Genomic DNA, 14,006 nt, shown 5'->3' on the forward strand with positions numbered 1-14,006 from the left:
ACCCCCAGTCACAGATCTGGGTTTAATCCATCGTTTTTTTGCTGCCCATGCCATTCCAGTTTGGACCCAGCCATACGCAAATCAGTCTTGACCCTGTTCCCATTCAGATCGAGAGTGTTGGACCCATCGACAAAACATTTATTCGCAATCTGCCTTCGCGTCTGTTTTATGTTAAAGATGCAGAGGTAAATGTGAAAATGGGCAGTTAGGGGGTGCATTGACTGTGTGGCACATTAAGGAGGTGCACAGTCAGTATGCCCCCGAAGGTGCCGATTCAAACCTAAAGACATCCCCCTTTCAAATGCAGGGTTCAAACCTGTCTCAACCTTTTAACAATGTGCAGCTTCCTGGGCAGGTGCGAGTTCCCAGCTATGATTAGAGTATTGTATTTAGGTTCAGATGTACTCATGTATGTTGCAATTAAGTGGAGCAAACAAATCTGCTGCACCGTGTTACACAAAGGGTAAAACAGTATGGAGCTATTAAGATTGGTAGGTTGATGGTGGCATCCCCTCCGGTAGTGCACAGACAAGCCGCTTTGCGTGACACAAAACCATGCACCATGGTGCAGAAGTGATTGTGCACTCTCTAGCATAGGATTCGGACTGGAAAACTCTTCCAGTGCAAGTTCCTATACTAAACAAACGTAGACGAATCTCACACACCTGACGTGTGCTGTGCGCGGCAGCACCCATGCAATGCACGTTTTTTTTTTTTTAGAAATAAACACATTTCCCTTTGTTAATGCCTCCTTCGTAGAGGTGTAACTAGCTTGGCAGATTGCGCTGAGCTTTAAAACCCGTGGGTGCGTATGCTGATGTGCTCCAGTAACGTCCTGGTAGTGACCCGTTGACGCGACATGACACAAAGCAGAGCAAAGGAGTTTTTGTAGTGAGAAAAGGGCACTTTCGCAGCACAAAAGATCTTGTGTCTGCATTGTAAATATCCTCGTGAGAATTTATGTTATTTCGTTTTGCTTTGTGCCATAGCAAAGACTCAATAAAATAGGTCCTTACTCTAATGGGCCACACTCTCCAAGTCTGCGCCAGCCACACCCATTTAAATGTGCCCCTCAGCGCAAACAGGGAAAGAGCACCCTATATGGAATGCAGCCCTGGACAAACCAAGGCCCTAGAAACTACTCCAGCCTATGATCATGTGCAGGCATCTTAGCGGCGGGCAGCAATGCTATTCTCACTTGGACGTCTCAAAGGAATTTAGGCCCTGGACCACAAAATACAGCTTTGTCGACTCCACAGTCTGACTGGGCTCACTTCCCATCCATTGACACGGACAGCGTCAGTTCTTCAAAAATACCGAAGGGTCGCATAGGACTCACATTACCCCGAGTGCTTTTCAACATCCGTACTTAAGGATTCTACTTCCTCCAGCACTATGTTTTTTCCATCCAGGGCGTTAAATGTATATCCTTCATTGAAAACTGGACAGCATGGTGCGACCTGAATTTTAAATCCAAAAAACTGAAAAAGTCTTATTCTCTAAGGTAGAATGAGGAATTTTCTGAATTACCCCTCACCCCACCATACACACACTCACTCACAGTGGATGTGGCCTTCAGCCCATACCTCATAGAAAGACTCAGAGTCCAAGGATTATTTACCTCTACTTGCCCTTGTCACACAACTGGTCATATGTGCCCCGAACGCTCTCTAAACTGGCTCTGTCAAAACCCGTACCTGAACCACTGTAGGGGACCAGGGGAGCTGTTTCCAGACTTTGAACGGTGCAGCAAAGATGGTATCCAGTCAGTGACATTCAGGCATTGGCAAACTGCCCTTCATGGGCTCCGCTGGATCCCGGTGCGGAAGAGAAGGAAGCTAAAGAACCTAGTGGTTATGTTAACGCGTCCTTCTATGTTAATTTATACATTTAAGGACTCGTTTTAGGTCAATGAATCTTTGGACCCAGTGGTGAGACACCGTAAGACGAGGTAACTGATCAATATATCAAGCAATATATCAATAATATTGTCAACATATATCACCACAATGTATTTCACTTTAGACATTTGTTAAACCTTCGGCGCAACCATGACCTTTCAGTCATGAATAACCACATCTTATTGAGGTTTTGTGAATTTTATTCCCTATTGATTACAATCTAATAGCAGATGTATTAATCTCAAAACCAAGAAGCAAAAGAGCATAGTCACAATGCGGCAACTATGATAAAGTTTCAACAATACAATGATCACAAACATAAGATAGAAATATGTAGGTAAACAAATCAAAATGCATAGAACCTCATATATGTCTTAGTTCAGCATAGCACCACGTCACTCACGTCAGTAACGTCAGTCAAGGTGAATGCCTCATCTAACCACCAATTAGCATCAGCATGTTGGGCTTCATGCAAAAACAATTTAGAACATCAATTTGGAAAACATCTAACTAAGGTCTCTAATCAAAAATACACAGCAGTTGGTACCTAGAAAGGAAAAGCAAATAGATGAATTTCAATAACAGTAGCATAATTACCCTCCTCAGAATAGGTCAGCATACAGGATCAGTCTTCGTCTTCAGGACATCAGTTAGATCGCCATCAGTCTATCTAGTCTAAGGGCAGGGGACACTTCCCTCATAAGGAAGAAAGTGTAATGGGGCAGTCTATGGGTGAGGATGGTTTTGTCTAAATCTCAAGTCACCAAATAGAGTGACAGAGTTTCTGGATGCAATCGATATCATTCCCTACCTAATGCTCTCGAGTCTCCTGTGTCATGGGTTTTTATCCCTTTTTCATAATACATTCCCCCAAAATTCTATTGGATAGTCACTACACCCCACTATCTGTAACCTATCAAATTATACATTAAGTAATGCATTTGTCATTTTACGATAACTTATAACATTTTGATTGGTCTTCATAATTGACGCTTTTCGTAGGTGGCACATCCGGGGTTACTTCATTTTCTGCCACACTTTTCGGGTCAAGAGTTCTCTTTTCCATGGTTCAATGTCCTTGAAAGTGTCCATATTTTGTTGCAAAGCTCATAATTTTATACTAAAGCAGCTAGCATGCGGATGAGAAAATCTAGCAATGTTACATATAACGGAGAAAAGAACAATTGCTGGGTCATGGCCTTTTGCGAGTCAGCACACTGGAGAAACAGAAAAATATGCTTTAATATGAGAGCTACACAGCTAGTTTTCGACTCACGCTAACTTAAGGCTTATGGATTCTAATAAATGCAATCTTCATACGTTTTAACATATTCAATTAATCATAATACAAGTAATTATTTCTTACAGTCGACATTAGTTTATGCATACATTAACTCTCCACATTTAAAATACGTTTCAATGAATAATATTATTAATGCAGCATTGTTAAGTATAAGCATTTCACATCTAGATATATAATATTTAAACTACGCTCTCTCAGTCCCTCCTCTGATGACGCTCTTCATCACACAATCTTTCTCTTTGGTCTAATTTTTCACCTTGCGCATAATACGCATTTCAACATCTTGCCCTTTAAGTGAGCTTTCCCATATTTCATTGAACATTTTCTCTCTTTCACTTTCTTCATTTCGTCGGGCTCTTTTAGTCCAATTTCTTTTTACTTTGTCATTGATTTTACATGCCCCCCATTATCCTAATAGACAAACCAAAACAATTATTAGACCCATCATAATTTTTGCAAGTACCCCATTCCAAATGTTGGTAAACCAGCTTCCCACTCGAGCAATTCTTTTCCCAAATTTCTCCCAAACACCAGGTTCTTTCAGATCCTTCAAGTCTGTACTATCTCTAGTAAGGTTAGTAAGCATGCTTCTCATTTTCTTACTGTTATCTGGTATGAATGAGCAACAATGACGCTCATTAAGCATTTTGCAGACACCTCCACTCTTTGCTAAAAGAATGTCTAAAGCAAGCCGATTTTGAAGAGTCATAGCTCTTTCTGCAGCAAGTTCAGTATCCATCAGGAGTATGGCTCCTGTAAAATTTGCCAGCATGTTATCCACTATAGTAGACAACTTTTGAATTTTCATAGAATTCAAGATAACCCCTACTGATGGGATTATAGCTCCAAATATATCACCAATGACAGCCGCCACTGATTCTCGTTTTTGTCTAGAATGTTGTAATTCAGACGTTTTAGGTATTTGTTTTAAGTCATCAATCTGGTATATCTTTGGGAATACTATTCCCAAATAACATGTCCCATACCATCCCTTAGGGAGACGGTAATATGCATTTAGTCCACAGATATAATAGATTCCAGGGATCGCTGGATCTTGTCCATTTAACATAAAGGTCCATTTACTCTGAAACAGAAACACATGCCTACATTCACTCGTACCCACAAACAGATTGTCTTGATCAGATTTTGGTCTATATACACAGAGCCTACCTACGTGTAATGCATCTATAGCTAATTTGCCTTGCGTTTTGATTGCAGTGTAAGCATAATCATTTGCATAAGTACGCTTCTCTAATCCTTTTTCTAATCTTTCTTTCAGTGCTTTGCGTCTATCATCTGTGTGATCTAAAAAGCTCTTTTCTACCGGTGACAGCAAACAAGTCAAATTGTTGCGATGTGCATAAGCAGTTCCAAATGTAAGTGTTGGCTCAAAGAATCCTCTAACTATTTTTATATCATGCTCTTTAGCTAATCTATTTAGGAATTCAATCACAGGCACAAAAGAAAACACAACATCCAAGTTTGAATAAAAGTATTGCACAAGCTCTTGATTATAGAATCTTGTTAATAGCAAGCTGCAACTAATTCCATAAGTAAGAGGGAGGCTATGATAAGTAACTCCCTCCTACACAGATGAAGGAATTTTAGTACATACATAACAATCTTTCGCATCCATAGTTTCCACATACTCATTTAATAAGCGATAGAAGACATTAGTAGAAAGTTCCCCTTTTGCATTAGTTCCCTCATGCATATGTCTTGCGTCTTGCTCAAATTTCTCCCACGGTGATAGTTTAGTAGTGGTAGTTTCAGGTTTCGAAGTTGCATTAATAGTTTCTTTCTCTCTCCATGGCATTCCCACAATCATTACTGCACATACAATACCTATTATAAGACCTAACCAACCACACACCTTACTTCCTTTGCTACTATTTCTATTGTAAGCCATGTTTGTATAGAATCAGAATAGCAGATCAACAATCAACCCGAGGAAAAACTTATTTGCGTATATTACAGCGTCTTCACTCACTCCAGGACCCTATTTGTCAATTCAGGTTAGCAGCTTGTCGTAATCAGGTTTCTTTAGAAGTCAAGTCCGGTTTTAGTGTCACTTCCAGTAGTTTTCTAGAGTCTCCTTCTCTTTTCAGCTTTCACGAATTCAATTTTAGCCGAGTTTCCCTTTGAATATCTTTAGGTACCGTAGTATTGGCCTGGTACTTCTCGATCAAAACAGAATGCTAAGAATTCTTGTTGCCATTCAGAGGTTGTAGCATATGCCCATTCAGGACCTGTATATCTTCTGTTTGCTATTCTTTTTCTTTTTAGCCTTCATTCACCTTGTTTTTCTCCTTCACTCAGATCATCTGCTTGTGAAGTATCACTTTCTTCTATTATTGTGTCATTCGATACCTCTCTTATTTTAGGATGTGACTTGTCTGGCCAATTATCGCCTTTATGTGTCTTGGTTCAATGTTTTCCTTCAGGACTTTGGACAGCACCCTCCTCTTGTGATATGGTGTTTCCTCTTGACGGACCTGCAACTGGTTCGAGAGACTCTGACACGTTTCGATTTGTATCTACAGTTTCTCCTTCTCTTTCGTCTTCTGGTTCTATATTGAGTTCGGACTCTAACCCGTACTCGTCTACTTCTGGGAGAACTTCTCCTTGGCTTAGTTCTCCTGCTGCCTCAACTGAGATAGGCACTCTGTCACCTCTCTCAAACTCATTGACAGTTTGAGGGACAAGGCTGTTCTCAGTAGGCTCTCCAGTAGTCTCAGTTCCTTCTTGACTGATCTCTGACTCTGAGACTTCTCTTCCTGAAGTTGCTGTACCGGAAACTTCAAGTTCCTCTTCAACAGGACGTTACCTTTTTCGTGTGACTGGCATGTATCCAGTTGGGAACCCCGGCACACTTCACAGCAGTGGTGGTCGTCAATATTACTTGATACAGTCCTTGCCAACGCGGCTCAAGACACGATTTTCTCACGTGTTTCTTGACAACCACCCAATCTCCAGCTTGCAGAGAGTGACCTGGTTCGCCAATTGGTGGCAACGTGTTAGCTTCCACCTGGAGAGAAAAAGAGCGAATCACGTCAGCCAAACCTTTGCAGTAATCCAACACCATATCATCTGTAATATTCACTAGTGCATTTGCAGGTACCGCTGGTAATCTCATAGCTCTGCCCATGAGGATTTCATGGGGGGACAGTCCAGTTTTCTTATCTGGGGTATTTCTCATAGACATCAGTACTAGAGGTAAGGCATCTGGCCATTTCATGTTTGTAGCTGCACACATTTTTGCTATTCTTGATTTTAAGGTACCATTCATCTGTTCAACTAGTCCTGATGCTTCAGGGCGATAGCTACAATGCAGCTTTTGTTCAATGTTGAGTGCGGCACACAGAAGTTTAATCACCTCATTGTCGAAGTGTCTCCCCCTATCTGATTCTATAGAAACCGGAAACCCGAATCTTGGTATCAGCTCCCTGAGTAGTAGTTTTGCAACTGTAAGACTGTCATTCCTGCATGTGGGATATGCCTCAATCCAATTACTAAAAACACACACAATCACCAACACGTACTTCAATCCTCCACAAACAGGCATTTCGATAAAATCCATTTGCATTTTGTTGAATGGACCTCCAGCTCTCCCAATGTGGCTCAAAGTTACCACAGTTCCTTTTCCAGCATTCATCTGTTGACAGATGACACACCTGTGGCAAGTGATTTCTGCGGCATGTCTGAATTTTGGATTGAACCAATCAATCTTAAAGGACCTGATCATGGCATCTCTTCCCAGATGTGCCTGGCCATGATAGAGCCGGGCAAACTGTGATAAAAGACTATTTGGCAGAACCAATTTTCCCTCTTCTGAAACCCATAGATCATCTGCTCTTTGTACACACTGCATTCTCTGCCAGGAACGTTTTTCTTCTTTGCTAGCACGACTTTGTAAGGTTTTCAGTTCGTCTAAGGTATCAACCACTCGTAATGCTAGACTTAAACTTGTGTCGTTTTCAGGTTGTGGTAGCAATTCCCACTGCTCTTTAAACGATATACAGTTCAATGCACAAAATCTTGCGACTTGATCTGCATAGCTGTTTCCCATAGACACGAAATCTTGTGATCTGGTGTGAGCACTGCACTTCACCACGGCAACTTCGAGAGGTAACTGAATCGCATGTTCAAGTCTCTTATTTCTTCACCGTTTTTCACAGGAGAACCAGAGGAGGTCATGAAACCCCTCTATGACCAGAGCTGGCCAAAATCATGCACAATTCCAAATCCATATCTGCTGTCAGTATAGATAGTGACTTTCAAATTTACAGCTGCGTGGCATGCCTTTGTAAGAGCTATTAATTCTGCCACTTGTGCGGAAAACACTTTCTTGAGCCAGGAGGCTTCGACAATGCCAGTTATGGTACATACTGCGTAACCGGCTCTCAATGTTCCTGCTGAATCTCTTAGACAGGACCCTTCAACAAACATAATGCAATCGTTTTCTTTTAACTGGGTATCCTGTATGTCTGGGCGAGGTTTGGTACAGAGTTCAGTCACCTCAAGACAATCATGTTCAAATTCTTCCCCATCTTTGATTTCAGTATTTTCATTGGGAAGTAAGGTTGCCGGGTTCAGCACAGTGCATCTCTTTAGTGTGACATTTGGTGACCCCAGTATAATCGTCTCAAATCTAGTGAGACGTGCATTTGTCATGTGTTGTGTCTTAGTTCGTGTCAACAGAATTTCAACTGAATGTGGAACCATTACTGTCAGAGGGTATCACATGACAATGCCTTCACATTGTGAAAGGCTTTGACCAACTGCTGCAACTGCCCGCAAACAACCCGGTAGGGCTGCTGCGACAGGGTCCAAGGTAGCTGAAAAATATGCTACAGGGCGATTTGCATCTCCGTGGACCTGTGTTAAAACAGACAAAGAACAAGCATCACGTTCATGACAAAACAACAGAAAAGGTTTCTCATAGTCAGGCATTCCCAATGCGGGTGCCCTGCACATGCATTCTTTCAATTCTACAAATGATTCAAGCTCCTCTTTTGTCAAAGTTATTGTATATGGCTCATCCTTGACTTCTTTTCCTGTCAATTTTATTAAAGGCTTTGAGATGATTGAGAAGTTGGGTATCCACTGACGACAGTAGCCCACCATTCCCAAAAACATCCTGACATCTCTTTTTGTTGTTGGGGGATTCATCTGCAAAACAGCTGTTATTCTTTCCTTTGATATTCTTCGAGACCCTTTCTCAATCAAATGTCGCAAGTCTTTAACTTCTTTTTGACAGTATTGTAACTTTCTGGGTGACACCTTGTGTCCATTCTTTCCCAGATGATTCAATAATGCAATGGTATCATATTTACAACTGTCTCTGGTTTTGGATGCAATTAGCAAATCATCAATGTACTGCACAAGAGTCGAATTAAAAGGCAGCACAAGAGGTTCCAAGTCCTTCTTCAATATCTGATTGAAGATGGATGGTGACTCTGAGAACCCTTGAGGAATTCTGCACCAACTGTACACCTTGTCCAAAAATTTGAAACTGAACAAAAATTGGCTGTCCTCATGAAGAGGTATCGAAAAGAATGCTTGTGAAAGGTCTACCACAGTAAACCATTCAGCATCACAAGGAACCTGGAACATTATTACTGCTGGGTTAGGTACCACAGGGCAGCATTTTATCACAATTTCATTTATTTTCCTCAAATCCTGCACAATTCGAACTTTTCCACAGGGCTTCTTTAAACCCATTATGGGAGAGTTACACGGACTGCTCAAGACTTCTTTCTGCACTTCCTGTCTGAGAAAATCTGCAATTATTTGTGACACCTCAATAAGGACGTCTTGGGTCATGTGGTATTGTGACACTTGTGGAAACACTGCATTCGGCTTTATCTGAACCTTGACTGGTTCTACTCCTTTTATCAATCCTACTTCTTTCCCAGTCAAATCCCACACTTTCTCTGTCACGGTCCCTTGTAGATCAACAGGTAGGTCGATCAAAGTATGCATTGGGAATAAAGTAATCAAGGGATAGTCTTCATTTGTCTCTCCTCCTTCCTCTATGAATTGACTCTCATATCCCTCATCGTCACTGTTTGTCTGTACTTCTATTCCATCGTTGGAACAGGTAATTGAACATTTTGTCTTACACAGTAAGTCCCTTCCTAGTAAGGATACTGGACTTGAATCGCATACATCAAATCTATGCAGCCCTTGAAAGTTGCCAATTTCAACCTGCACCGGATCAGTAATCGGATTAGTCAGTTACTGATTTGCCACACCAACCACTCGTATAGTACGCCCTGAGAGAGGTAATCTCGGGACTTCTGCACTTCGAACTGTAGAGCGTGTAGCTCCTGTGTCGACCAAAAATGAGACTTTATAGCCCATTACTTTTCCCTCTACGTATGGGCCTCTCTGATCCACCTCTAGAGATGCTGCAAGCCTGCACTCTTCACTGTCTGAGCTGTCATCTGACCAATCCTCACTCGTGCCATTTTCACCTCGTAATGGGAATTGTTGCACAGTATTACTTTGATTGGTTACCTGGCCTGTGACCTGCTGAGGAAGCATCACCTGTTGCTGTCTCATCGGAGCCATTGGTAATTGCATTTGCTGTCTAGGCACCATAGGAATCTGCTGCTGTTCTGGTTGCATTTGTACTGACTGAAAACGCGGCATTTGCATCTGCGGCATGGGCTGTACCCCTTGCATTTGTACCAAATTATTCTGAAAATTCGGGTTTTGATGTCTCACTTTTGAAACTCGTGAATTTTGTAATGTACCAACATTAATGCTCTGCTGAACTGCACCATCCTGCACCATATTCGGACACTCCTGTTTCCAATGCCCCACGCCCCCGCACGTGACATGGTGACATCTTTTTCACTCCTTGACCGTCATTTTGAATAACAACATTATTCATGTCCCAACCATGGTTCACAAACCCTCGACCTCTGCCTCTCGGCTGTGCCTGAAACACACCATTCATTTGTGGTTGTTGCTGTATCATTTGCTGAACTCCATTTCCCTGTATTCCTGCCTGTGCAGCCCTTATCTGCATCACCATCACTTTCTCTTTCAACTTTTTCTGCTTTAACTCAATTTCGTCACTACAGTATTTTGCATACTGCAACACCTCATCAATCGGTTTAGCTTGCCAACAAATCAAATGATTCTTAATCATCTGGCTAACCTCTGGTCTCAGCCCTTCAAAACACAAGGTGATTCATGTCCTTCGGTTCGATAATCTCAGTACCACTGTAATGTTTGAACGCTTTCAATAATCTCTCGTAATAAGCATGTATTGACTCCTTAACCTCTTGAGAGGTCCGGTCGATTTTCTGCCAATTTGTCACCTTCGGCGACACCTTTTGTTTCAAGAACTCAATTACTTTATGATAATATTTCATCACCTCTTCTGATGGTGCTCCAGTCACCTTATCTCTTGCCGGCTCCTTCGTGGGCCAATCTACCCCTCTCTTGCACTCGAGCCACAAATCGGGCGGAACAATGATCTCAAATAAAGTATTCAAGTCTTCCCAGAGACACTTTGCAAGTTTCACAAACCTGTCCGTTTGTTGATACCACTCTATCGGCTTCTCTCTTAATCTAGGATAATCGTTCGTAAAAGATAAAATATCTCCTCTAGACCATGGCACATGTACTAAAACACCACCAGCTGTCTCTCTCATAGGTAAGATTTTTACCGATCCCAGGTCAGGTGACGTCCTAACTTCATTGGACCCTGGACTGTCTCCCTTTCCCTTATCTCTTTTCTTTGCCCACCGGCCTTCCCATTTCTCCAATGCACCCCAAATTTGTGCACTTTGTAGCAGTTCTCTCAGATGTGCCTTCATGCCTGCAGATCTCATGTGTTCAAAATCTTTGGAGTCAAAATCTAATCTGTAACTTCTTTTCAAATGCTTAGTGTTTCCGATATCAATATTCTATTTATCTGCCATATTCGCTAATGTCTGATGTACTTTGCCTACCTCTTTGGTAATCTTGGGGCATAAGTACCTCAATTCTGCCTCAGTGTATGATTCCAACCTATTTACTCCCATTGTTCCTTCCACTAACTCGGCAGCTTCTGCCCCTAGTCGTACAAAATTCAAGTATTCATCTTGTTTTTCTTTCTCAGGTTCAATGGTAGTCATTGCAGTCTTTTGTGATGTACAAGTTTTCTCTAACCACTCATTTAACTGCTGTACTGTAAAACCCTGCAGTGAAATATTCCCTGCATGTATCATTGGAATGTGTGAGGTATTTGTACTCATAATTTGGGGAGTTAAAACTCCCAACCCTGCTTGACGCATCGCTTCGAGAGGTGCCCCTACTGGACTATGGTCCATTAAGGGTCTTGGTGGCTCATTTACTTGCTCTCCGGGGGCCATTATATGAGGAGTTCCCATAGGCCGTCCTCTTATCGCTTCCTGAGTCATCACTCCCTGATCACACATCCCTGATTTACCTTGTGCATACAATGGTACGGGGGGACCAACAGTAATAGGCAACGATATAGCGGCAGGTGTCTGACCTGAACCCAGACTTCTTGGAGCCTCAACACCATAGGTCTGCTCCAGTGTACCCGGTACAGGTACTAAAGGTGGTCCCGCTACAGGTTTATACCCTGGTATCAACTGTGGTGGTTGAGACATTAGCTTCGGAGTCGATTCAATCTGTATTAATTTTGGCTTCGTGTATATTGGGTCTGGCGGCACTATCAAGTTTTTAGTAGTCTCAAGCACTTGAACATCAGGGTAGATTCTCTTTATCTGCGGTGGAGGATGCAACTGTATCGGCAAGTCTGGTGCATTGGGTACACTGACACTATTCTGTATCAAAGCTGTATTGCTAGTCTGTACTGTATCAGTGACTCCCTTTTCCTGCGTCTGGTTCCCAGGATCCAAGCTAGTACTTGGAGCGCTGTCGCTCATCGCATACGGTGGCGGACGATCATGTAACAATCTATCCATAAATTCCTCATCATCTGAATCATCTTCCTCTTCCCAGGACCTTTTATTTTCTTTAGTTTTGCCTGAATCTTTGTCGGTTTTACAGGAGGCTTTCTTTCCCTGTGTCTCTTCTCCCTGGGTTATTGCTGGGAATAACTTCAACCCGTCTACGATTCCCCTTCTCCACATTTTGCTCTTGTTGTCCCACCTTGCCTCTGCATACGATTTTTCTGCCCTTCTCAGCCTTCTCTGAAACCTTTCTTGTCTATGTTTAAGAGCCATTAAGTCCCAAATCGCCAAAGCCTCGTATTGTGCCGGTCTCGGAGGTGGCTTCTCTGTACTTAACATCCACCTCAGATTTTCTAGTACCTTTGGATTAAATGTCCCATGCTCTGGAAACGCTAAACACCCTTCTTTTTCTGTTAATGTGCGCCACTGTTTCACCCATAAACAAGGTGCGACACCTTTCTCTTCCATAACCATGTAAGCCGGAGTACCCTCAGGTGGTGTAGGTTCCCCATCAGTTGCAACAATATATACATCTCCCTTTAGAGCGCTCTTGAATGCCTTGACAAAATTCATTTTTACGATCATTGTACTTGTATTCAATCAGAAATGGCTTAGTTCCCAGGACACTCTTCACCTGCCCTTTCTCAACCTATTGCCTCTCACGGACGGCAGCCAATCCGTGCGCGACCCCTCTCAATAACTGACCTATCTCAGCGCGGCACCACTGACGTCACACTCACACACACTGCAGCTGACAAAGTCTTGCGGCTTGTCCGCTCTTCACTGACCCCTACAACTCACACAAACTAATGCAATTTATTGCGAGCACCTTAAAATGACAACACAAATCTGTTGGTTTACTACAGGAATGGTAACACATTCGCTTCAGAACTTTACAGAGATTTCACTTGAAGCCTCGGCCGCTACTCTCTCCTTCTCAGTTCCCGCATACGCAAGCAGAATTCGACCCGCAAATTCTACTCTCGACTTGTCAATGACTCCTTCTAGTGCACTTTAGAATTTGTCAAATCTCCATCGAAGGTTTCATACATGCATTATAACTCAAACTCGACTTGTCAACCACGCCCGATTGACCTATTAAACCGCACAGATTACAACATGAACCACATTTATCATCATACTCCGGAGTCTTAGACCTCGACAGGTCCGTACACGACAACCAACCACGTGGATAATTTTGAGCTATAAGCGCTACATTCACATGAAGTACGCCAACTTCCCTACTCTCATACTTTGGAGTACGCCCACTACTGCTAAACAACACTTAATTTGGCCTAAATACACATAAATTTTCACAACCACCTGCAAGATGCATAAGCTTAGGTAAGTGCAAAGACCCTAACCACACACACTAGGGCGCCGAGAACATTCCCAACTCATTTAGGCAGGCTCCGAGATCCCGGGAAAGACATGGCGAACTTAGCAACCCATCATATCTGCAAATTGCATTATCACAGAAAAACAAATTAAACAATGAAACTCCGTCCTAGGGCCCCCAAGGGCCAAACCGTCGCTTTGCTACCAGAACTGTTAACGTGTCCTTCTATGTTAATTTATACATTTAAGGACTCGTTTTAGGGCGATGAATCTTTGGACCCAGTGGTGAGACACCGTAAGACGAGGTAACTGATCAATATATCAAGCAATATATCAATAATATTGTCAACATATATCACCACAATGTATTTCACTTTAGACATTTGTTAAACCTTCGGCGCAACCATGACCTTTCAGTCATGAATAACCACACCTTATTGAAGTTTTGTGAATTTTATTCCCTATTGATTACAATCTAATAGCAGATGTATTAATCTCAAAACCAAGAAGCAAAAGAGCATA

The sequence above is a fragment of the Pleurodeles waltl genome, chromosome 3_1 (genome assembly GCF_031143425.1).
Source record: "Pleurodeles waltl isolate 20211129_DDA chromosome 3_1, aPleWal1.hap1.20221129, whole genome shotgun sequence".
In the NCBI taxonomy this organism is placed as follows: Eukaryota; Metazoa; Chordata; class Amphibia; order Caudata; family Salamandridae; genus Pleurodeles; species Pleurodeles waltl.